At 41.4% G+C, this 26,750-nt stretch overlaps 2 long non-coding RNA genes across 2 annotated transcripts in view; one reads left to right on the top strand and one right to left on the bottom strand.

Annotated features, from left to right (window-relative positions):
* Positions 1–26,750, top strand: part of LOC309614574 — a 426,058-nt gene that overhangs the window by 368,978 nt on the left and 30,330 nt on the right. Inside the window, exons 9-14 of the long non-coding RNA XR_014236283.1 lie at positions 7,367–7,440; positions 9,575–9,723; positions 10,413–13,898; positions 19,919–19,989; positions 25,795–26,021; positions 26,141–26,204. This is a non-coding gene — a long non-coding RNA (uncharacterized lncRNA). The remainder of the gene's footprint in view (positions 1–7,366; positions 7,441–9,574; positions 9,724–10,412; positions 13,899–19,918; positions 19,990–25,794; positions 26,022–26,140; positions 26,205–26,750) is intronic.
* LOC309614597 overlaps positions 24,471–26,750 on the bottom strand; it is a 26,807-nt gene continuing 24,527 nt past the window's right edge. Inside the window, exon 2 of the long non-coding RNA XR_014236313.1 lies at positions 24,471–24,798. This is a non-coding gene — a long non-coding RNA (uncharacterized lncRNA). The remainder of the gene's footprint in view (positions 24,799–26,750) is intronic.

Genomic DNA, 26,750 nt, shown 5'->3' with positions numbered 1-26,750 from the left:
TTTCTTCTTTTAAAAACCATCCAAACAGGTCCCTCTTTTCAGGGATTAGTTGACTGAAGGAGAAACTCCAGCCCAGCTGAGACCCAGCCTCTATTCTTGGCTTTCTCAGAACAGCTTTTGGTCACGTAGAGCAGGCCTCCTCACCCCTTCCAGAAATACATTGCTCTGGCCTTGGTTTTTAAACAAGCCCTCTCATAATTCATTGCCAAGGTATCTCACCTGCAGATCTGTGGACCTGAAGTTTTTCTGGGGGCTCGGCATAATGATGCATGGCCCGGAGAAAGCTTAGTCAAATATTTACATGGAGGAATGTGGCATTTCCTACCCTGGTGCTCTGATTACCATCAGAGTCTTATCTTTCCCCATAAAAGGAAGTGTGGACATGTATTAAGTTGTCAACACTAGAAAAATATAAGGTCTGGAATAGAGGGCCTGGGAGACTTCTTGATGTTCTTCTATGTAATAACATCTGAGGGTAAGAAGGAGATTCAGCTGGAAGAGGGGGCTTGTGGTGTTGGGGGGTTTTTGAGGCTGGGAAGTCTATGAGGTCAGGTATACTTTGGTGGATAGTGCGTCTGCCTTCTCGTTAAACTCAGGGGTTTTTGAGTGGTCAGAAGGGAAGATGAGAACCCATTGTTCTCATCAAAGGGAAGGAAATGCTAATTGCCAAGACTGACCCCCATCTGAAGAATCTCAGTGAAAGACACACACATCAGAGAAGCCTTCTTCTCTGAAATGAAGCCGAGTATTACGTAGGGAGAGCGTGAGTTTAGAGGCCAGGCAGAACTGGGGCGAAATTCTGCCTCTGACGCTCTAAACCTCCATTACTCAGCAGGTCACAAAACCCCTCTGAGCCCATATCTTCTTGTCTGTAAGCTAGAGACAGCATGCCCTAACATACAGGTTTCACATAAAGATTAAATGAGATGATACGTCTGAAGTTCCAGTGTGATGGTTTGCTATAGGAGATAAAGAGTGACCACACCAAGTTGATAAATTCCCAGCTAAATGCAGAGAAACTGGGTGGTTTTGAATTTTGGGCACTCTGTAACATGGGCAAACACCCGACTTTTATTAGCTTTTTTCTTGTTTTTTTTTTTTAATTAATTAATTAATTTATTTATTTATTTATTTTTGGCTGTGTTGGGTCTTCGTTTCTGTACGAGGGCTTTCCCTAGTTGCAGCGAGCAGGGGCCACTCTTCATCGCGGTGCGCGGGCCTCTCACTGTCGCGGCCTCTCTTGTTGTGGAGCACAGGCTCCAGACGCGCAGGCTCAGTAATTGTGGCTCACGGGCCCAGTTGCTCCATGGCACGTGGGATCTTCCCAGACCAGGGCTCGAACCCGTGTCCCCTGCATTGGCAGGCAGATTCTCAACCACTGCGCCACCAGAGAAGCCCTTAGCTTTTTTCTTAATACTGAAAATAGGACTTCTAGGAGTTGAAGGACTCCAAGTTGGAAAGTATCAATCTAGACCAACATGATCACACACAAGCCTCACTATGAAATACTCATCTTAGCCCGAACTTAAAGACATCATCCCAACACACCCAGCATAATTCACTCATCCATCCATTCATTCTACCAGCACTTACTGAGGGTTTACTGTGCTCCAGAAGCTGCTGCAGGCACTGAGAATCCCAGGTTGGAGGAGACTCAGTCCTTGCCTTTTGGATGACCCTAGTCTAGTGGAGGAGAGAAAACTCTAAATCAACCGTTTCATGTCATAAACTGACAATGTGAGTAACATGCATAGTTATAGAGGCGTCCCCAGGGGCAGCAGACAATGAAGTTTTAGAATTGGAAGGACATTTAGAAGCCGACCAGTCCAAACCTTACTGATGTGTGGATTCGGCCACCATGGTCTCCCAGCTTTGTTTTCATCATCTCTAATCTCAAGGGTTTCACGGCCCACCCACCTGCACTCCCAGCCCCAGGCAGCCTTTGGGCAGCTCTGACAGTTTGAAAGTTTTTCCTTAGCTTGAGTCAGTATTTGTCTCCTGGTAACCGTCACACAGCTCCGTGGAGTTAATCCCATTCTTTCGCATGACAACCCTTCAGATACTGGAAGTCAGCTCACAGACGACAGGCAAGTAGGGATAATCTTAGCCTCGCATCGCACAGGGGAATACTGGGCAGTCCAGGGACGCATCTGACCTCAAGAAGGGACTCTATTCGAGGCTGAAGACATGGTAGGAGTGTCTCACTTTGGATTTATTTGGATTTTAACTACTAGCCTTAATAATTTCACTGGACTTTATAAAGCACTTTAGTATACATTATTCCGCAGTGACCTCACATTGACCTGGTGAGACGGTTCGGCATGATTTATTATTTCCGTTTTGTTCATAAATAAAACAAGACTCTGAGAGGTGGTGTGCTCAAGGTCACACAGATAGCATCTGGTTGAATTGGTCTTCTCCGTTCCATACAAGTGGTCCTGCATACATTTAGTCCTTCCCATAATCTACCTGTGGTCTCCCCCTAGATTTATCTTCTTAAAATATTGACTACATTGTATCACTCCCTTTATCAAAAATCCTCAGCAATTCCTCTTACGTTCCAGGGTTAACCTCCAAGCCCTTAGAATGACGTTCAAGGCTCTCAAAATTGTCGACTTGCTGGGAGTGTCAGGGATAGCGCGATGGGTGGATGAAATACCAATAAACATTATCACTACAGTGATAGTTCAGCAAGAAATATATACAAAGGGCATCTGGAGAACACACAGGAGCAAGGTGAAGGTCACAGGGGGATTGCAGGAGTTAGGGATGCCTGGGATGGACTTTAAATACATGCATACCAGTAGAAGGTCAACAGGAGCAAAGAGGACTTGGAGGAGAGAAAGCCTGGCGGCTGTATGCAGGGCACCATAAAGAATTTGCCGGACAGGTAGGTACAAGGCTGGACTCAGAGAAAGGTTAGGCTCTACGGGAGGCAGGGCTGCTTCCTGTCAGCTATCAGATTAGGGGCTTTGGACGTTATCCTGCAAACTTCGATACGAAGTATAGGATTAAAGCAGGCCAGTGGCAAGTGCGTTTGGTGGCCCTGGCTAGGAGGGGGGACTGGAGTCCGAAGTCGATGGGATGGACGGGAGCCAGTCTGGCTAGAGATGACGTAAGGAAACTGTTGCCATGAATCAGGGGAGTAAAGATAAAGGGCAGAGGAGGTCATCACAGGAAGAGGAAGGGTTTTCACATATTTTAGGAGAGAAAAGCAAACAAATCCGGTGACTGGATGCTTGTGGAGATAAGGAGAGGGAGAAGTTAGGCTGCTAATATGCTCTCAGGAGCTTCCAGGTTGGGAGGAAGATGGCGCTACTCACTGCTATTGCCACACCTGCCCTAGACTTCAAGGGAGTGCTGCAGGAAGGAGGTGTGTAGTACCTACTTGTAGGTACGCTAATTTACTCAGGCTAGTAACAAAGAGCTCCCTCTCATCTTGGTGGGGTGGCCAAGACAGCTGGCCAGTCACTTACACCCCCGTTCCCTCTTCTCCCCAGGTATCCTGCGGGACTTGATTTCCTACGGTTAGGTGTGGCCACGCGACAGGGCCCTGATATTCAGGCCTGGCCTGGGCAGTACTCCTCCACATTTTATCCTTTCTGCCAACTTGAGGCAGAAGAACCTGATGGAGACTTGAGAGGGAATGAAGGTCCCTGTACTGTGTGCAGAAGAGATCTGGCCGCCAGCCAGGAACACCCATTTTAGACATGAGTGAACAAAAAGTAAATTCCTCTCATGTTTGAGCCATTGTGCATAGAATTTCTTTGTTACAGCAGTTAGTCCCACCTAAGCAATGCACCTTTCCTGTTTCCTACCTCATCTGGGTAGGAAAGAAGGGGGCGTTTAGTACATAACTATTTGTGCCGGTCACTGCACTCAATAGATTTATGTACATTACCCCCTTTAATCCTATAAGTGCTCTGAGATGTTTAAACACTCCAGTTGTGCAGAAGAAAGGAAAAATCCCTGAAATGTATTGCTTTTGCTTAAGGTTATACCGTGTTCCCTTAGAGACGTCCGTGAGGCTGTGCAAAGCAGACTTTTTCCACTGTTTTTGAATTTTGTTTTCTTTTTCAGCTTTACTGAGATACAGCTGACATATAACGTTGTGTAAGTTTAAGATGCACAACGTGATGATTCACTATGTGGGTATATTGTGAAGTGATTACTACAATAAGATGACCTCAAATAGTTACCTTTTTTGGTGTGTGTGGTGAGAACTTTCAAGATCTACTCTCCTCCAACTTCCAAGTAAACAACACGGTATTGTTAACTATAGTCATCACACTGCATATTACATCCTAAGAACTTATTCATCTCACAACTGGAACTTTGTACCCTTTGAACACCTACAGTTTCTTAGGAAATTCCTTGTCTCTATGTTTCCTACCATGCTTAGAAAGTAGGATCATGATCAAGAAGAACAGAAGGTGGAAGAGGAAGAGAAGGAGAAAAAAAGTTAATCAGTTGAACCCTTCATTTGTTGAGGTCTAACATCTGTAAATATCAGCTGTATTACAGAGCATGTGCGTGGGGTTGAGCGTGTATGTTCACAAGGACTAAAGCCATTACCGATGAGTGCTTTTGAAAGCAATGCCGTCCTTCTGTTGGCCCGGTTTTCATATCTTTTCCTTCCATTTTGGGTCTCTATGCTTTAGTCACTCTGATCTCCTTTCAGTTCCTCAAACAAGTCCTGCTCCTTCTTGACTCCACGACTTTGCAAGTGCTGTTTCCTTTGCCTGGGGTATCACTACCCTCATTCAGTTGGCTGACTTGTACTCATCCTTCTGCTTTCCCTTTAAGCATCATTTTCTCAGGGAAGCCCTCTTTGACCCCGAGATTGCGGCATGTCCCTTGATAGCACTAGTTGCATCCTAAACTCCTGTGGGGCACTCATCAGAATTTTGATTCTATGATCACTTTTACAGTTTGGTGATTGGTAGTCCAGTCTTTCCCAGTAGACTATCAGCTCCATGAGGGCAGAGATGGAGTCTCTCTGGTTGGTTTCTCTATCCCCAGAACCTAGTTAGAATGCCAGGCACATAGCATTCACTCCATAAATTTTGGGTGAATGTGAAAAAAAAGAAGATTTTTCTCTTAGTAAAATAATCAAAAGCAAACCTAAAGAAAGGCTAGTCTTCCAAATGGCTTTCTGGGAAACATACTACACATGCGAAATTCTGAAATGAATCAGGCTACTTAGTAATTTGAGACTGACTTAAATCTAAACCAAGTAAGGTACTGTTCCATTTCACAAGTAAAGAGGCAGAGTGCATGAAGGTCTGACACGGATTCCCCCTGGTCGTGAGTCAGTGATGGGGGCCTCTCTCACTCTCATCTGTCCCTGCTCACTCTTGGTACTTTCTGTTGGATGCTGACTTTGATGGAGACTTGGGAGCCGTATGGCCGTGAGCCCTCGTCCTAAAGGAAAGGGGAAGAACATTAGAGGTGGAACCCTGGCTCAGCTACTGTAGGTGCTATGTGACCTTGGGCGACTCTGAGCCTCCATTTCCTAACTCGTAAAATGGAGAGAATCTACTTGTAGGGATGTTTGCAAGGCTCAAATGTGCCAATGTGGTTGGAAGTGCTTTACAGAGAGACTGGCAGTTAGCAGGTGCTCAAAAAATTTTAACTGACATCTAGCACTTTCCCAGTATTGGGGTTTATTTCAGATGCTTAGGACATGTTTCACGTGAACTAATAAGTCAGCAACTCCGTTAATAAAGAAAAGAAAGACTTTCCCTTTTGCTGGTGGATAAAAAGGCTGATTTAATTCCTCGCCCAATGACAGAGATCTGAAGACAATGATTTGATTCCCTAATCGTGAACGTGCCCCTGCTTCCAAAGTGTGAGATGCTGAGCCAGGAGCAGTGCCCTGGTGGGGCCGCACTGCACGAAGCCAGTCTTTAGAAGAGCTTGTGAGTGCTCTGCTCGTCATTAGCAGATGTGACGTGGTGAAGGAACTTGTTTCTCCAGATTCAGACAGTTTTGAGGACTTACTATGTGCCAGGTACACCCTGTGGAGCACTTTTCCCATGCTGTTTTGCTTACTTCCTACCCTATTTCTGTGATGAATCTATTATCATCCCTATTTTCATGATAGGGAAATTCAGATTCAAAGCAATTAATGTGTCCTCAGTCACACAGCTAGTCAATAGCAGAGGTGGTGTTTGGACCCATGTCTGATGCCCAATCCCATGCATTTCCAGATACACTATAGTCTCTTCCTAGTAAAACACATTCCGTGGAGAGTGAAGACCAAAAGTATGGATAAGAAAACCTAGTCCGGCTTTATTATTAATAATACAAAATATTATCACCTGATAGCTTCAGAAACAACCAGTTTCCTTTGGAATGTAGTACTTTCCACTTTCTTTTATAGAAGCTCAGTGGTTCTGATTTTCTCTATTTGATGGTGCATGAAAGCCCCTGGGTAGAAAGCTGTTTAGTGGAGTGGAAAAGGGTCAGACTGGGGACTGTTTCTAGCCCTGAGCCTCTCCTCTGCGTGACTTTGGGAAATTCATTCACAATCTTTGGGCCTCATTTTTCTTATGTGTGAAATGAGGACAATTATGCTGCTTACTCACCTATGTTTATGGATTTTGTGAGGATCTACTAAGATAATTGTTGTACAATGTTACGCAAAAGACTCCATGTTATTATTCTAAGGCAGAGTCATCACTTTGTTCCCACTTTCTCTTTGCCTACAGATTCTCTTGGCATCCAATACCTGATGAGAATTTATGGCTAGTTGGATATAACAGCAAAAGCTCTCTCCCTGTGACTTATATGCATCCTGATGTATTTCAATTTTTGCGTACAGGAAGGTTTTCTAGTTGGAGGAGATGCAATTCTATTTTGAGGTTGTGGACTCAAGGCGCCACTAAACGGAGATTCATGTGCTTTCATTGACGTAAAGTGAATCGTTCATTTGTGGACAGCCTTGCTGCCCAAACCCAATCTGTTACTGCAACCAGTGGACTTATCTGGTGAGTCTTGTCACTGTCAGAATCAAAGCCAAATATGGCAGGGACTAATGATTTCACTGAGGTGGTCTTTCCTGTGACCACAGAAACCTGCTTTGGGGGTTTCTGTCACTATCAGAGACCCTTGATGGAATTACAGCCCCTGAGTTCATTTTTGTTCTGGTTTATTATCTGGGTAAGCTCCGTACCCAGCTCTCTTTGCCTTATCTGAGGAGCCAGAGCCAGCGGTGAGTGAGTCATAGGATCTGGCCAATTGCGTTTCCACAATTTTATTAGAATGACTGGGTAGATTAGCTCTGTAAAACATGGAATAAGTGTCTTGGGCATTCATCAGAGTCTCCCACAATTCCTAGAATAATTTTGTATTTTTTTCACAGAAGCATCTGTGGAAAGAGAGCAGGGGAGCCAGGAGACCTGAGTTGCTGGATCGTAATTCTGCTAATCCCAGGGGGTAAGCTTGAGTATGGCCAGAACACTTTTGGTCGTGGCTGGTGGTATGGACAAAGTTCCGTAGAGCTCAGGGCTTGGCCAGAGAGGGGCAGGGAAAGTTTCTCTAGGGGAACATTTGAGAGTGGTGTTTTAAATTATGAACTTGATTTCACCAGGCAGACAGAGGAAAGGGCAAGGGGTTTTCAGAGAGAGGAAGCTGACTGAACAGAGCAATGCAAAGTGAAAGTCAGCAAAGGGTCTCAGGAATGGCATCTTTGACTGTGGTGAGAAGGAAGGTTGTACTGTGGAGCCTGAAGAGGCAGGGCGTAGAAGCCAGCTCATGACAAGTCTGGAGGACCAAGCTCAAGTGGTTGCCCTGGGCAACTGGCAACTCCCAAAGGCTGTTGAGCATGGGGAAGTGGGGAGGGAATATGATTAGAATTTTTTTTCATTAAACAGTCGACACACAATATGAGATCATTTGTTGCTCACATTAGCCCTGCATAATAAGTGAACGACCATTGATCTCCCCATTTAGCAGATGAGGAAGCTGAGGCTCGGAGAGATTAAATGTTCAAGGACACACTACTCAAGGAAAACAGAAGATAAAAATAATTCATAATTCATACTTCTGCCAGATAGGATTCCATTGAATTCTTATAAACTTCAGTTAGAGATTAGGTAACATTTGCTCTGAGGCATTACCAGGGTTTAGACATTCATCCAAGATTCTGAAATGGAAAGAGGCCAACACTGCATAAGTAAAATTCAGAGTCATTAGTAGAGATATCATTAGGCCTCTCTTTTAATCATTTCTTACTCAGAACCAATGTATCATTCTTTTCATTGGCTCTAGGGGAGGCTGGAACTTGTCTGAAGGTGGCTGTGCAACTAAAATTTTTGTAACGTTTTCTGTGTCAGCTCTGATAATGTAGAGTTCATCCACTGATGTTAGTGCCACAGTGGAGGTCTAAAAGATTCTGGGAGAGCAAAAGAGATTTTAGTCTTTACAAATACAGTAGTTGGCCCTTATCCATGGGGGATACATTCCAGGAAACCCAGAGGATGCCCTGAAACCACAGATAGTACCGAACCATACCATGTTTTTTTCCTTTATACACATAGCTATGATAAAGTTTAATTCATCAATTAGGCACAGTAAGGGATTAACAACAACAACTAATAATAAAATAGAACCATAATAAAAGTTATGTGAATGTGGCCTCTTTCTTTTTCTCTCTCAAAATAGCTTATTGTACGGTACTCACCCTTCTTCTTGTGATGTTGTGAGATGATAAAATGCCTATGATGAGAAGTGAGGTGAATGATGTAGGCATTATGACCTAGTGTTAGGATACTGTTGACCTTCTGATGATACTTCAGAAGGAGGATCATCTGCTTCGGGTGATCCTGGATCATTGAACTGTGATGATGTTGATGATTGGATGCCAGGAGCAGATGATGGTGATGGCTGCGGATCCCAGGCAGGATGGAGTGGAGTGGCACGAGATTTCATTAAGCTACTCAGAAAGGCACACAAGTTAAATATCGATTGTTTATTTCTGGAATTTTTCATTTAATATTTTTGGATCAAGGTTGGCCATGGATAACTGAAACGGAAGAAAGTAAAACCACAGATAAAGGGAACAACTGTACCTCCAGAGAGGGTGATCCTTTTACACATACTTGCAGATGAACTCAAAGAATCCACTTGCCTGGCTCAAGTTTAACAAGGGTTACAATGTTGCATCTCAGGGCAGGAAAGAGTAGGACAATGAAAGAACTGGAATTTTTTCCCCTGAGTTGTATTTCTAAGGATCATAAAAATGAATTCCTGCTTTTGGGCATGGCACTGGGTATTGGCCAGTCAGGGTTGAGGTACTCACTCTCAACTCACAAGTATAAACTTTGGGAAGTCACTTACCTACCATGAATCTCAGTTTACACAACTTTAAGGTAGATTTAATATCCCCTTCCGTATAGAGGTATTGTGAGAATGCAGTTTGCAAACATACATCTGGAGTGGGTCCAAAGTACTTATAAAAAATTATGTAAATTTGGAATTAGTTCTTTTCCTCAGGTCCTGGATGTTTTTATTGGTTTTTGTTCTCCATTAGATTTTACTACAGTGACTCTAATTTTCTTTTGTCTCCTAGATTCCTCTCCAGAGGCTTGTGACACTGCTTCAGGAAGACTTCCCCAACACCTGAAGAATTTCTGTGTTCCTTTTCCCAGTCTGGGATGTCTACTTACCATATTGCCAGCTTCTGGACCTGTTGTATCTGGGATGCAGGCGGAACCAAAGGCAGGTATCCTTCAAGGCATCCAGATATAAAAATAAGTACATTGGGCTTCCCTGGTGGCGCAGTGGTTGAGGATCTGCCTGCCGGTGCAGGGGACACGGGTTCGAGCCCTGGTCTGGGAGGATCCCGCGTGCCGCGGAGCAACTGGGCCCGTGAGCCACGATTGCTGAGCCTGCGCGTCTGGAGCCTGTGCTCCGCAACGAGAGAGGCCGTGACGGTGAGAGGCCCGCGCGCCGCGATGAGGAGTGGCCCCCGCTTGCCGCGGCTGGGGAGAGCCCTCGCACAGAAACGGAGACCCAACACAGCCAAAAATAAATAAATAAATTAATTTTAAAAAAAAAATAATAAGTACATCGTTGAGATTAGGAGGAAGATCACATTTTGGGGCTCCCCAAAGTTCCTTTATCCCAAGATAAAAATGACATTCTAAAACGTATGAAAACAGACTTGATAGAAAACCAAACTAAAGCTAGAACTTAGTTGGAAAGAGGTTTATTTTTTAAATATATAAAATAAACCATTGTACATCTATTACAAAAGGACTAAGAATCTGTAGCAAAAAATGAGTCAAATTCTAAAATATCACAAGTTTCTTTTCAAAATGTGTTGGTGCATTTTCATCATCATTGGGTTTCAATTTAATGTCTTCTGCTCTTGAAATTAACACTTCCTCTCCTTTTCTTATCCACAGCTACACCCACCCTCCTGCTCTGGGTTGCTCAGAAATTCCAAGAAATTCCAAGTTTCCTGCTGCCTCACTGGCTGGAACAGAGTGGAATGCACCACTGCTGATAACAACAGAAGAGGCCCCAAACCACAGAGGCAGGCAGCCCCGGGGGCAAATCCTTGTTCCACCGCTTTTCGCTGAAAGATATTGTACAAGTTACTTAGCTTTCATCATAGGTCAGATTTCCTGGGAAAGAGAGTCTAGGTCTCTGAGGGTTGTGTGGAGGAGGCTGACTGGGGGGTGAGCTCAGAAACAACAACAACACGGGGAGGGAGGCAGGACTGGGCAGAGGGAGAAGCTGTTCCATGATGCAGTTTCAATGGAGACCTCCAGCAATCCCACAGGGAGCTGGGATGGCCCTTCAGAGTTGTCCCAGCTGAGGACAAATGGTTAGGCTTTTGTACTTCCATGTTGGCCAGTTATAGATGCAGGCTGCCTTCTGAGAAATGGTCTGAGATGAAAGCTCTCTTTGACTGAGTCTTGGAGCAGCAGCTAGAGGTCCTGGTAGTAGGCGGAATGAGTGCCTACATCCTGAGGTGTATCTGGGCAGCCCACCGTACCTGTGCCTACATGTTCAATATATCAGAGATCAAGGAAGTCTCCTTGGCCATTCTACCTGAAATTGCAACCCCTTAATCTCATATCCCCTGTACCCCATCTTACTTTTATCCATCGTATTTATCATGAACTGACATAACATTTTTTTAAAGATTTTTTTGATTGGACCATTTTTAAAGTCTTTATTGAATTTGTTACAATATTGTTTCTGTTTTATGTTTTGGTTTTTTTGGTCACGAGGCATGTGGGATCTTAGCTCCCCGACCAGGGATCAAACCCGAACTCACTGCATTGGAAGGTGTAGTCTTAACCACTGGACCGCCAGGGAAGCCCTGAACTGACATCCTGTATAAGAATTCGTCTATTGTCTTTCTGGAAATGCTCTAGAACACACTCCAAGCTACTTGAGGGCAGGGATTTTGTTTTACTCATGACTATATGCCCAGTTCCTAAAACAGGGATTGGCACAGACTGAACACTCAATAAATATGTGTTAATTGAGTGGAATAAATGAATGAATAAATATAACATATACTGAGTATTTATCGGAAACACTCAAGTTCTAAGCACTTGCAGTGACTAATATAATCTTCACGACAACTCCGTGGAGGGGCACTATTATTATCCCAATGTTTAATTATCTTGCCAAGGTCTTGCAGCTTAGAAGAGCTGTATTCAGGATCAGAACCAGGCAACGGGATTCATACCATTGCCTGGTATGGATAGAGCTGGTCCTCCATCCGAGCGAGTTAGCCCTACCCTTCCTCCTTTCCCCTTTCTGCTGTCTCGTAGAATACATGTCCAGTAATCACATCATTGCATGCTCCAGATATTTTGTTTTATCGCTTCAGACCAAAAGGCGAGAGCTCAGCTGAGTTCCAACTCCTGCCCTTTCTTCCCACTTTCTCAATATTATTACCTTAGAACCTGATCAACTCACACAACTTTTTTTTTTTTCTCTAACACTGCCATTGACAGATGCAGATGCAGAGGCTATTATGGTTTATGGTGCTCTTTTGCATGCATTATCTCATTTGATTAGCCCAGTAGCCTTGGGATATGGGCCATACAAGGATGGCCACCTGCAGTTTATAGATGAGGAAACAGAGGCTCAGAGAGGTTACATAAAGCTATTTGGAAGCAGAACTTTTAGTTCTAAGTCCCACGTTTGCTCTATTTTGCTCTTTCTTTTTCCTTGTTGGGGCCCGGAGGGTAGAAGTTAATCCCGAACCATTTCTGCCCTCCACATTTATTGAAAGTCACTCGGAACATTGGTGAGTATTTATCATTGGCTTCTTCCTACTTGACAAATGAGGAAACTGAGGCACGAAGAGGTTACATGATTTCCTCAGGTTTCATACTGATGTCATTGGAGCTGGGATATTAATTTCAAAATTCACGTGCCTGTATTCCTTAGTACACTCGCTGCTTCTAAGTTAACAATTCTGGGGTCTATTTCAAACTTCCATCCACCTTTCCTTGAGTAATGTAATAGGATTCATATTTAACAATTAAAAAAATAATGCTAGTTAAAAATAGAAAAGCCCAGTTCACTTTAAATGCACTCAGGATGCATTACCTCTCTGCCAGCCTGAGAAGATGTCTTAAGGAGACAGTGCTGGCAAAATTTACGTATTATAAAGAGTTCCTTTTATCCAGTTACATCGGCAAAATTTCATGGCATCTTTCAGAGGCCCAAGGAGAGCAGGAACATTTATTCTCCTCTTTGAATTTAATCATAAAGACATCGAGGTCGTCTTCCTGAGGCTGAGCTCCAGGCCACAGATTCCAGACTGGAGAAAAGTAACTTGAAAGAGCCTGTTTTACACAGGCCAGTGGAATGCTTTGTTTTTTTGCTTCTGAGCCTCCTAAGTGGACGCAGATACACAGAAATAAATATTTACTTCTTGAGAGAGATGGTTAGGAGAATAAATGTTAAAGTTCTGTCCTTACAGTGGAGAAACTCAACTGAGAAACTCAATTCAGTTCCTGGACTCTCAGAGCTCCTCATGGCCCCGGCTTGAGAACCATCATTCCAATTAGAGTGATGGTAGCTGTGGCAGTTTTAAGACCTGTCTACATCTTCTTTCACATGCCATCAAGAGGTGAAGTCTAGTTCTCCCTCTGGCTTGAAATGGGGCAGGAATTTATGGCCACCTTGACAAATAAACTGTGGGAGAAGCGAGCTTAAGTCATTTATAAAACTAGGTTAGAAACAGTGATGCAGCTTCAGTCTGGCTGTCTCTTAAGACATGAGCTTTTGGATGGCTACCCTGGCCATGCTGGAGAGACCACGTGGAGAGAGAGGTGCCTGAGGACCCTAGTCGATGCCACACAGAACAGAGATGAGCCTTCTCTGTTGAGTTTGGCCCAAATTGCATATTCATGAACTATGCAAATTGTTACTGTTTTATTTACACATTGCATTTAGAGCAGTTTGTTGCAGAATAACAGATAATCTTAACAATAGCCCATGCCATAGATGACGTGCTGGAATGCGAGTCATAGTTCATAGAATTGAACAGGTATGAATCCAGCATCTTGCATCTGGGTTTAAATAACCATTTATACAATGCATTGAACACAAGAGTCACTTCACATGTTTGTTGAATGAACGGATGGGCGAATGAGTAAAGAATCTTGGGGGAGATCTCTCTCAGTAGAATAACACTTGGGGTTATAACTGACCACATTTCTAATTGAAGCCATAGGTTGAGGTTGTTAAAAACCTGTGCAGTCCAAGTTAAAGGAGTAAATGGTTTTCTCATTTCCTGTAGTGATTTGATCACAAGGAAGACTATGATAGCTTTGCGGTTGGCAATTTAATAGGAACTAACAAGCTGAAGGAAGGCAAAGATGATGTTGGTGCTTGAAAACCTATTTTGGGAAAAGGTGAGAGATATTTATTAAGCCTGAAGAAAAGAAGGGGAGACAGAAAAGTTGTCTTAAATCCTTGAAGGAGGTGACAGATTTCTTTTCTGTTATCCAAAAGCTGCATTAGAACAAACAGGCCAATGCTATAAAATAGCAGTTGGCCAACTTTTTCAGTAAAGGGACTGATAGTAAATACTTTAGGCTTTAAAGCCCTGTGGTCTCTGTTGCAACTATTCAACCTGCCTTTGTAGCACAAAAGCAGACACGGTCAATATGTAAACGAATGAGTATAGCTGTGTTCCAATAAAACTTTATTCACAAAAACAAGCTGTGGGCCAGGTTTGGCCCTTGCCTGTAGTCTGTCAATCGTTGCTCTAAAGAAATGGTCTTTTTTTCTATGTAAGCCCAAGATTCCTAATACATAGAGCCATAAAACTTCAGAATTGTCTTGGAGGAGAGTGACATTTCCTTAATATGTTTAAAATAGGCTGGATGTACAGATTGGACAAAAATATTCTCTGTCTCTTTATATATATATATGTATATGTATATGGCATACATTATATAATAAAATATATATAAAATAAATATACATAAAAATAAATATATATAAAAATAAAATATATATAAAAAATAAAACAAAAGCCCTTTGCCATATATATAGATGAATATATATAAAGAACTATATATAGCGAGAATATATAAAGAACTCTTACAACTCAACAATAATAATAATAATAATAATAAAATACCTGCCCTTTTCTCTCCATGGGTAGAAGTTTTGAACCGACACTTCACAAAAGATATAATGATGGCAAATAAATATCAGAAAGATACACTACCTAATTTGTCATCAGAGAAATGCAAACTTAAACCTCAATAAGTTACCAATGTACTTATTAAAGTGGCTGGAATTAAAAAGACTGACAATATCAAGTATCAGTGAGGGTGTGAGCAACTGGAGTTATTGCGCATTGCTGGTGAAAGCATGAAATACTATCATCACTTTGAAGAGGTCTTTGACAATTTCTTATAAAGGTCAACACTCACATATCATCAATCAGCCATCCTATTCCTAGGTATTTATCCAAGAGAAATTAAAACATGTGTCCACAAAAAGACTTGTACACAAATGTTCAGAGCAGCTTTATTCATTCTAGCCCCCAAATGGAACAACAATCCAACTGCCTGTTAACAAATGAATGGATAAAGAAATGGTAATATACCCATGCAATGGTGAATATTACTCACAATAAAAAAGAATAAACTATTGATATTCTCTACAACATGAAAGAATCTCAAAATACGTTGAGGAGAGGAATTCAGACACAAAATACATATACCAGTATTCCATTTATGTAAAAGTTTAGAGCAGGAAACAATAATTTATAATGACATCCCAGATTAGTGGAAAGCAGATTAGTGGTTGCCCGGGACTGGGGCTGGGACAGATGGACTTTAAACGGTTAGAAGGGAACTTTCTAGTGTCATGGACATGTTTTATATCGTGATTGTGATGGTGGTTGCATGAATGTATAAATTTGCTAAAACTCACCAAACTGTACCATGTACTTAACAGGGGTACATTTTATTGCATGCATATTTTTCCTCAATAAAGTTGATTTTCAAAAAGTAGGCCAAATGGCCATCTTTTGAGGATCCAGTAATAATAATAATGATATTAATGGCTAATATTTATTGCATGCTTACATTGTCCCACATATTGTACCATGTGCTTTGATTATCTGTGTTAATTTAATTCTAGAGCTATCTTTTGAAGTAGTAGTAGTGTTATCTCCATATTACAGATGGAAAACCCAAGCCTTAGAGAGATTTAATGATTTTCTCAAGGGCATGCACTAGTTCTTTGCAGAGGTGGGGTTTTAAACCAGATCTTTCAGATCCGCAAACTTCAGCTTTGTTTGTTAGAACGTTGAACCATATAACCTCAAAAGTTTCTCCTAATTTGAAGTTCTAAGAATATAGGAAAAATCAGCCATCTGATGTTGGACTAGCAGATAAGAATCATGTAGTCTATTGCCTAATCTGAGCATATGTCTGAGTTATTTGGGGAATAGCACCACTGCTGACCATTTAGATTGCTTGGAAAGATAATCTGGAACATCATTTGGAGTGTGTGAATGTTAACTCTTAGGCTGAAAAATAAAATGTGGTTGTATTTAGTGTCAGGACTCATCTGGCCGTGATCTCATGGAGAATTTCTGAGGAGATCTGGTGCAATGTTGATATATTGGTACCTATTTTTATCTAAAAATAACTCAGCTGTTTTTTCCTGATAACACTTTCTGAACTTTTTCATAGCATGGAGTGTGGAGTGTTTATTAGATTACACTGCTAAATTCACAGTTGGTTAAGAAGACTGACTTAATGATGAATCAAACCAATCAGGGTAAGAATTAGGTATTACAAGGCAGGAATCCTCTTCTCTTTGCTCTGCCACTGACTTGTTAGAGCCTTTGGGCAACTCACTCTCCGATCTCAGCTTCCTTATGTGCAAAATGAAATAATGGGCATTTAGTTACTGTTCAAGCTTTCATAAGTGTTTAATTTACAAATCTGATAATAAACGTACCATTTCCACAGCCTCATTGGCAAAGAAGTGAACTGTGTTAGTCAGATTTACTGTAGCATCAAATAACCCCCAATATCAGCGGCCTCTCACTACTAGATTCATTTCTTGCTTATGGGTCTGCTGGTCAGGTTTGGTCTGTGGATTGGGTCTTGCCTGCACTTCAGGTTGAGGAGTACTCCACGTGCCTCTCGTTCCTGGACCCAGGCTGAAGCAGCAGCAGACACTTGGACATCCACTTCTCACGGAGAATACAGGAGTGGGAGAGATAGATTAGAAATACACAAAGCTTGAAACTGACCTTCTGTCATTTCCCACCTGCAGCCCACTGGCCAAAGCAAGTCACATGGCCAAGCCCAGTCATGGAGGCTGGGAATTATGCCCTGTCCACGGTGTTGGAGCAAGGAGAGTGAATATCTCCTGACCAATAATGCAATCTCCCAATGAGTGCAACCTCAAAGACTTAAGAAGAGTCAAAGAGTCTTCTTTCTCATCTACTCAGAGTCTTATTCACCAGTCTCCAGTTTTCTTATCTTCTCATCCCCTCCCTGGGTTCACTGGCTGTTAAGGGTAGACTTAATGCCTCTTTTAGACTCAGAAGTCAAACTGCAGGTCCTTTGAGGGCTTAAGATATTGGTTTTCAGCATTACTGATCATTCATGCAATTTACTGATTCAAATATCATTTTTAATAACATTGACTTGTAGTATTAGTAATCTTTTGTGATCTTGATGGAAGTAGGAAAACATTTACAAGTGGGGATTTATTTTCTGATGAATGGGGGTAGGTCCTATGATATATCTTGCTCCCATACCAGCTGTAATATTCTCTCTGACCACATTGGTTCATGAATGTCAAACAGGCAAAATGAGGAGGCCTGCACTGAATAAACTACCCCTCATTACTGACCCTTCAGCTTTCTTCTTTATTAGGAGGAATTCACAGGCTGGAGGTGACTGATTCCTGCCTTGCAAGCCAGTTATATTGTCTATTGTATTAGTTGAGTCAGGCTTCAGCCATTGTAGCCTGAAAGCATCCATAGAAAATATGTAACTGAACAAATGTGGCTGTGTTCCAATAACAATTTGCTTACAAAAACAGGTGGTTGGCCAGATGTGGCCCATGGGCTGTAGTTTACAGATCTCTGCTCTAAATGGCAGCTCCTCGATAAAAACTGATATTGTTCTGATCGAGACTGATGTTACAACAGAGGGTGATGGGTTTCCAACAAATTCCTCTTTTCTGGAAACTTGATGGCATGCTTTTCTTGGAAAAGCAAGTCTTTCATTTCGTCATTCAACCCCTTACTGTGTGTGTTGTGTATGTGTGTGTGTGTGTATACATTTTAAAATATTTACACAATTTTTTTCCAGCTGTACTGAGATAAAATTGAGATATAACATTGCATAATTTTAAGGTGTTATACAACTTAAGGTATAATGGTTTGATATATGTGTAGATTACAAAATGATTACCACAGTAAGTAAGTTAATACATTTTTTGAACAGAGAGTAGTTGGGTAGGGTAAATCTTAAAGAATAAGGATGCTTTTCATGAGTGGAATAAAGGAGAGAGAAGACGATATCTCCCACTATGTAACATCATCCTCACTGTCACTGATTGGAAAATCTGTGAACTGAGATGTAACATGGTATGCCTACATTTTCACAGAAAAATCACTAGAGCTAGAACTGGAGCCCAAATAGCTTGTCTTTTCTTCAAAGTTTTCTCTACTCACCCATGGTTTCTCAAATACAAATTATCATTGGAGAACCAGTTCAAGATGTTTGACTCAGTTGGATACCATCTGTATTACTGTTCATTTTATATTTTCTTTAGAGTAACTTTTTAAAATCCTAAATAGACGTATGACAGAACAAAAGTCACTCTTACTACTTTAAATGGAAAACAGGTATCAATACTTATCAATAATTATTTAAAATACACTTCTAAACTTTACAGCAGAACAATAACATTCATCTAGTAACATTCACAAAGAAGCATCTCCTGAGTGTGGTCACACTTGAGGAAGCTGAGCAGGACTTCCTGCAGACCTCACCTGTCAGAGGCAGGCTTTGCATAGATGCTGCAGGTTCCATGATTCACCATGTTCCATCTCAGGTTAACTTACAAAATTACGGTCTCCAAAAAGCGAATGTAAATCACATACAAATGAACCAAGCCTTGACCCTTATGAAAAAACAACAAAATGACCAACAAAAAAACAACGCTTATGAAACTTCTGCCCTCATTTTCTTCTCTCAATAAACATAAATGGCACAAAAAGCAGCCTTGGGGAAAGAAAAGGATCAATGAATCTTTTATTCCCATCTCTGGCGTCTGCAGCATTTTTTGATCACCTGCAAGACTGAAAGCCCCTATAGTGAGTGACAAGACCTTGCCCTTGGGGATCATATTTGTGGCTGAATTTGGGGTTATAAACCAACTGGACTCATGATGATTTGCATACAACAATCTTCACTAAGCAGTGGGTGACCAGCTTGCTGCCAAACCTCACCCAGTTATAAGGGCAACTCTGCAGGTGGACAGCCTTTTTAAAAATATTTTTCTTTTATTGAAGTATAGTTGCTATACAGTATTATATAAGTTACAGGTGTACAATACAGTGATTCACAATTTTTAAAGGTTATACACCATTTATAGTCACTATAAAATATTGACTATATTCTCCATGTTGTACAATATGTCCTTGTAGCTTATTTTATACATAATAGTTTGTACCTCTTAATCCCCTACCCCTATCTTGCCCCTCGCCCCTTCCCTCTCCTCACTGGTAACCACTAGTTTGTTCTCTATATCTGTGAGTCTGCTTCTTTTTTCTGATATTCACTAGTTTGTTGTATTATTTAACTTCCACTTATAAGTGATATCATACAGCATTTGTCTTTCTCTGATTTATTTCACTTAGCATAATACTCTCCAAGTCCATCCAAGTTGCAAATGGCAAATTTTCATTCTTTTCATGGTTGAGTAGTATTCCACTGTATATGTACACTACATCTTCTTTATCCATTCTTCTGTTGATGGACGCTTAGATTGCTTCCATATCTTGGCAATTGTAAATAATGCTGCTATGAATATTGGGGTGCATGTATCTTTTCAATTAGTGTTTTTGTTTTTTTCAGATACATACCCAGGAGTGGAATTGCTGGGTTGTTCTATTTTCAGTTTTTTGAGAAACCTCCATAATGTTTTCCACAGTGGCTGCACCAATTTATATTCCCATCAACAGTGTACAAGGGTTCCCTTTCCTCCACTTCCTCGCCAACAGTTTGTTATTTGTGTTCTTTTTGATGATAGCCATTCTGACAGGTGTGAGGCGATATCCCATTGTGGTTTTGATTTGCATTTCTCTGATGATTAGCGATGTTGATCATCTTTTTTGTGTACCTGTAGTGGACAGATTTTTTTAATTCTCATTTCACAGATGAGGGTCAAAGAACTTGAGCCATTTTCCACCGGTCACACATTTAAAAAGAAGAGGGAACAGATGAAATGGTGAGAATGCTGGGGTGAGGGGCATGGTTTTCTTTTGTTTGGGGGTGGCAGGTGGAGAGGATCTGAGAGGCAGAGTGGAGGTAGTGGCTAAAACCCAGCCTACTCTTGTGTCTGTCATTGAAAATTGAGAGGGCGTGTTTCTCAGTTGATGCTGATCTATGTGTAACTAATAGAGTGACGGGGAAAAAAAGGAAGCCCGGTTTCTAATTTTATCTTCGTGGCACTTTACTAAAAAGCCCCTCAAGGTGGCCGGAAGTTGGAAGCCCTCAAGACTTGAAGCCCTGGACCAGCATGCAAAGGTGCTGGGCACGGAGTGGGGGCCCCCGGAGATGAGACACCGCACAGCTTTCCATCTGGGTGCCTGGCTCTCAGTAGCTATTAGGGTGTCTTCTCTCCGGCTCCTCATTTGCATAATGTCATACCCATATGGTGTGATTTTATTTACCTCTTGAAGGGGAATGACTACTTTAGAAAGAGAGGAAGCCAGAAGACTTGACCTTCTGAAGGCTTCCTTCTGTCCCTCCCGCCCTGCTACCCTCAATCGTTTACTCTCTCTCGTCTTTGCCTCCCTTTCTCTGGCCATCTTGACTTTTGTAAATGAGGACCTTGCTTGAGTGATAGGATCCATTTCTTCCAGTGAATGGTTGCCAGGGGGCGCTTGTCTTGTTGAAGGGTTTATCCTGGCAACATTTACAGCCGGTATATTTAAGCGCGACCTACTCCCATTTCTTCACGATGGAGGAACCTTTGAAAGTTTAAGAAGTGTACCGTGGCTGATTCTGCTCAGATAGATCAAGGGCTTGACTTACATTCTGCTTTGCTATTTTTCTGGGATTTCTGAAAACAGACCTCTTCAATTTTGCCATGTTAGGTGTGAATTTTGCAGTTTACACGTAGTTCCTTAGAGCTCTTCAAAGACAGAGTTTGCATCCTGTGTTGGGGGTAAGAGAGCAAATGTTTCAACCTTCCTTTGTTCTTGAAATAATTCTGGGTGATTCACTTATTCATTTATTCGTTCTTGGCTTGCTAGCCTATGGTGGTCAAATGCCTGAGAAGAATTTAAAAAGAACCCAAAAATAAAACAAATATAAAAGACCTTTAGAGATACAGCTAAAGGAGGATTCATTGTTCTTTTAAATACCTTAATTCCGTGTTTATCTATTAAACAAGCATTTATTTTAGGTGCATGACTTGCTGGGCACTGAGTTAGATGCCCAGAATCCAGAGTTGGAGATCTGTTCTCTGCTTTGAATCTGATCAGAGTTAGATAATTTCACAATTTAGAGTATATAGCTACACAAGAGCTACAGAAAAGGGCCCAGGGAAGGCAGAGCTTTAGGAAATTTGTGAATTCCACACATACTTCATGCAAGATTTTATTTGCATGTGTATTTTCTGGGAAGGGGGTTAATAACTTTCATGGGATTAAAGTATTCATGAACAAAAATATTTTAGAAACATGGCCTCTGCAATTGCAGCAAAAATTTTAGATGACCTACCCCTGGTGTTCTATAAACAAGATCTCTCCTTGCTCAGTCCTGGTGGGTTATCTGCATTTGGGGCTTGGTCTACTGGCCTTTAAGTCTATCTTCTGAGAGTAGACTTCAGAAGATACTGACTCAATGTCTTTGTCATATCTGTCCTCCAGTGCAGGACCTTGTATCCATGACATTTTTACATTTTCCATTGTGCTTAGCTCATGTCTTATAGCAAATAGGAGAAATAAAAACTGCATTGATAACTGCATTGATTAATTATGTTCCAAGCTTGTCATCGAATTCTCTCTTTCAACCCTTGCATGTCCCTGATTCTGCTCCATCTCTGGCCTCTGTGAAATATCCTGCCTCTCCCAAGGCAGGGTGAGAATAAAGAACATTCCTCAATTGGAGTGTGTGCACACACATGCTTACTTGCACCCCTAATGCTTTGTTCTTTGACTATCATGTGGAGAGAGGTGTTTGGGCACCATATTAATAATAGCTCTTAGTATGTATGTGGCACATTCCATTTTCAAAGGCATTTATAAACATTGAAAGATGAAAGCGTGCACCACCCATCTTGGGAAAAAGGGAATGTTAATCACCACCACGTCTGTTCTTTGGAGAGGGTCACAGAATCTGAGAGCTGGAAGGGATGTCAGAGGTCACTTTTCAACCTCTGGTCCCTAGAGGAATTCTCTTTCCTTTGGAGCCCACCGAAGTTGGGGTAGTCCTCAGAATTTCTTCTTGAGTTCAAGCCAGTTCTGCCCTTCTGTAACTTTTCAATTATCTATCTACCTATTTATCTATCATCTATCTATCATCTATCTATCTATCTCTATCTTTCAATCGATCATCTATTCCCTATGTCACTTCCTCCCTTTTCTTTTTTCTCTCTCTCTCTCTCCCTTCCTCCCTTCCTCTCTCTCTCTTTCTTTCTTATTTCCTTCCTTCCTTCCTCTCTCTCTCCCTCCCTCCCTTCCTCCCTTCCTTCCTTCCTCCCTTCCCTCCTTCCTCTTCCTTCCTCTCTTTTTGCAGAGCCCTGCCAAGATTGCAAATGCTTGAACAAAATTATGCTCTTTTAAGACATAAATTTGGGGTTCTTGGTTATGTATCAAAAGATAACTGTAATGCCTGGGCAGACTGGGATATAAGATCACCCTACTTGCAGTGACATTTCAGGCAGTATAATGTCTTGCTACCCTCATGCTGGACCCAGCCTTGATTCTCCTTTCTTTGTTGCAGTTCTCTGATATAAAGGCACTGAGGATTTCACTTCCATGCCTCTGCTTCTCTCACTTAGTGTAGCATCTTCAGCTGTTACTCTTGTAACTGCTGCTCTGCCTGAGACAAATGTATTCTACCCCTTAAAAGACAGATATAGAGAACTTTAACTAAGTTGTTTTTCCTCTTTTTTGTATAAGAGTCAAAATAAAGGGGACATTTATGTAGTGCCTGATATTTCTCAGGTACAGTGTAAGTACTTTTCATGCACTAAGTTTTCACCAAAACATTATGAGGTAGATGATATTGGTTATCTCATTTATAGATCAGGAAGCTCAGAGAGATTAAGTAACCATCTAAAGCTGCACAGCCAAGAAACAGGAGAACTAAGATTTGAACCCAGTTCTGTCTAGATCTATTAATCAATTAGTGCAATTAATATCATGCTATTAATATCATGCTATTTGTATGGCACACAAAAGGCATTTAACAATTATGATGCATTCCTTTCCACCCGTTTGCTACAAGCAGCCCTTCCATTATTTTTTCCATCAGCAATTGTCTATCTATTTTAAAAGAGTTTATCTACAAAATAACTATATTTATAAAATAGTTATTAATTTGTTTTCCAGTGTCTTTTTACCTAAAGCTATCCATATTTTAAGAACAGTAAAAACCTAACCGTAGGTATTTTATTAGGATTTGTAAAATGCCACACATTATTTTATTAGCTCCTCAATAACCCAGGGAAGTTGATCTTATTGTCCCCATTTTATAAAAGAGAAAACAGAGTCTTTAAAGGGTTGAGTTCCCCAAGATCACACAACTAGTAAGGAGCAGAGCTGGGATTTCTACTCTCTCTCATTCTAACAACTATTCCTTTGAGCTGGCTCCTTATTTCTGAGCTTTGCAGTTGCTGCCAAAAAGCACAAAGAATTAAAAAAATGTAATCTCTGCAACTATATCATGGATAGTTTTATTATTTTCAAGGACTTCATTGATAACCAGTGAGTTTGCACTAAGATTATCTATAGAAGAGATAGCAGCATCATTGCCAAACTTTGCATTCAGATTTAATACAATTTTTGTGTAAATAATAGAGGTTTAATAATAACAACAATAGCATAATAATGTAACAGTAATGACAATAGCTGCTGTCTGTGGAGAGCTACCATATGCCTAGTTTTGTGCTAAGCACTCCATTCTATTTTCTCCTTCAAATCCTCCACCCACAATATTTAATCTCTCTTTTACAGGAAGCTCAGCCTCTAAGAAGTTAAGTAAGATGTACAAGGTAGTGCTAATGTGCACCTTAGGATCTGGGTCCAGGTCTATCTGGCCCTAAAGCCTGAGCCCTTAATCAGTGCAATAGACTAGAAAACATAATCCACTTTGAAATAAGCATACAGGACTTCCTTGAGAACAAATACCTTATACCTTGAGACAAATGAGGACCGTCTTACACAGTTGTCTGATTCTGTTTCTAAATCATCACGTCCTTGGTAACACAGGAGTAGGGGTGAAGGTGGGGATGGCTGGCATTTCCGAGATCCAGAATTGTAGCCATGGCCATTCTGAATGATCCTTTCTGAATCTTGGTTCTGAGAAGCAGTGGTAAGAGGTGATGCTCATCTTTTCCACTGGACATGAAGCTTCTTGAGTACAAGATGTTTGAAGATATTCCATAGACCTTGGGTACAGTGTATATGGCACATAATAGGGGCTCAATAAATGTCTAGAGTTGCTGTGGAGTTACGGGAGCAGAAATAAGAGATGCCATTCTTTTTTTTTTTAAATTTTATTTATTTATTTGTTTATTTATTTATGGCTGTGTTGGGTCTTCGTTTCTGTGCGAGGGCTTTCTCTAGTTGCGGCAAGCGGGGGCCACTCTTCATCGCGGTGCACGGGCCTCTCACTGTCGCGGCCTCTCTTGTTGCGGAGCACAGGCTCCAGACGCACAGGCTCAGTAATCGTGGCTCACGGGCCTAGCTGCTCCGCGGCATGTGGGATCTTCCCAGACCAGGGCTCGAACCCGTGTCCCCTGCATTGGCAGGCGGATTCTCAACCACTGCGCCACCAGGGAAGCCCAAGAGATGCCATTCTTTGCCTGGAATGTGTAGAGGGAGAGAATGCAAACATGCTAGACTTAAAGGAGTCTTTTTTTGTGGATTATGTTTTCTAGTCTATTGCACTGATTAAGTGCTCAGGCTTTAGGGCCAGATAGACCTGGACCCAGATCCTAAGGTCCACATTAGCACTACCTTGTACATCTTACTTAACTTCTCAGATGCTGAGCTTCCTGTAAAAGTGAGATTAAATATTGTGGGTGGAGGATTTGAAGGAGAAAATGGAATGAAGTGCTTAGCACAAAAGAAGGAAGAGAGGAATTATGAATGAAGCAGGGATGATATAAAGACAACACGTGGGCTCCTCCCTGTTCTGGCAGTGATTAGCTCTGTGGTTTTAGGTAAGTCTGTTTTCTCTCTCTGAGCCCACATTTCCACAGAGGGTAATATTACCTGCTTACCTTTACAAGAAGACTGTGATGAACCCTGTAAGGCAGAGCATATGGGAAATACATGGAAAATAATAAAATAATAAAGATCTAATGGCAATGGTATCAACCACAGCAATGATAAGGAAAGCTTTCTTGTGTTGATTGCCATCCTGGCATTCTTCATACTTTGTCCTCACAAGAACCCTGTGGTCCATTATCTCTAGTTTACAGATGAGGAAACTTTGAGATATTATCATTACTAATTATATAATTATCAAACAAATGCAAAAATCCTGACATTCACTCAGTTTTCTGGGAGATGGCAGAGTAAGAGAGTTGGGGATTCAGAGACAGCACTTTGTTGGCCAAAAAGCCAACCTTCCAGTTAAGTCTAATTCAGATTGTGCTGGGTACTTCTGTGCAAAATTAGATTCACAAGGGATGTCTTCTTTTATCTAAAATCACTTCATTGAGTGTGTGATTGACATACAAAAAGCTACACATGTTTACAACTTGATGAAGTAAAACCATACCACAATCTATGCCATAAACCTACACATCTCCTCCAAACATTTCCTTCCACCTTCTTTATTTATTATTTTAAAGGATTCTTGTAAAGTGGAATTACTCTTCTCATCAAACATTCTGTACTACTCTATGATCCAAAGAAATGCCCAGATTCTTCTAGAATGGGCCCACTAGGGGTGCCTGGATTGAATTAAAGCAGCTGATTCTCAAGCCAAGTGGCCGGAATTTGGACAACTCTACTGGCTCAACCTCTGTGCTGTATGGAAGAAACCAAGATAATGACACTTTCCCAAGGCTGGGGCTGGGTGAGTCTTAATTTGTGAGTGTTTGTAAATGGCTTTGAAGATGGCGGAGGTTATTTAAGTGCTAAGTATTATTATTATTTATTGTGGTTTTAAGCACTGTTTCTCCTTCCCATTGTCAGGCTACAAAACAATAAGGGACCTGGTAAAAGAGCCTCTGGAAGTATCCAAATGTCAATAAATTAGGTAATTTTGGCCTGAGTTCTGTGATGGTATCTGCAAACCTAGCATTAGCTTTGCAGCATTTTTGCGTGGGTTGGTGGTTGCCTAATTTGCCCTTAAACTTGCCAGCAGCAGGCCCTGACATACGTTTGGCACACGCAGGTGATACAAGCACTCTTTGGACAGACCTGTGTTGTTGACATCATGCTTTGCTGTGTGCTCTTTGAGATGCAAATTAGGTTCTGGAGGAGCCCCTGATCCTTTCATCGTTGATGATTAATGGAAGAGAATTAACATTTGTTGAGTCTTCCTGTGTGCCAGACACTTTTACAAACATGATCTCATTTATTCTCACATCAATCTAGTGAAGTAGGTCTGAATGGTTCCATTTTACAGAGAGGAAACAGAGGCTCATAGAAAGTTAAATAATTTGCCCTTGATCATATAACTAGTAAAGAGGCTTAACTAGAATTGAAATTCAGGACTGTCTGGTTCCAAAGGCCATGCTCTTTTATTATATTAAACTACAGGCAACATATTCTACTTTACTCTTCACCCCAACTGCCCAGT

The sequence above is a fragment of the Balaenoptera borealis genome (assembly GCF_965194805.1).
Source record: "Balaenoptera borealis genome assembly, chromosome: 17".
In the NCBI taxonomy this organism is placed as follows: domain Eukaryota; kingdom Metazoa; phylum Chordata; class Mammalia; order Artiodactyla; family Balaenopteridae; genus Balaenoptera; species Balaenoptera borealis.
The sequence above is the reverse complement of the archived record's forward strand: the minus strand, read 5'-3'. Positions and strand labels throughout refer to the sequence as shown.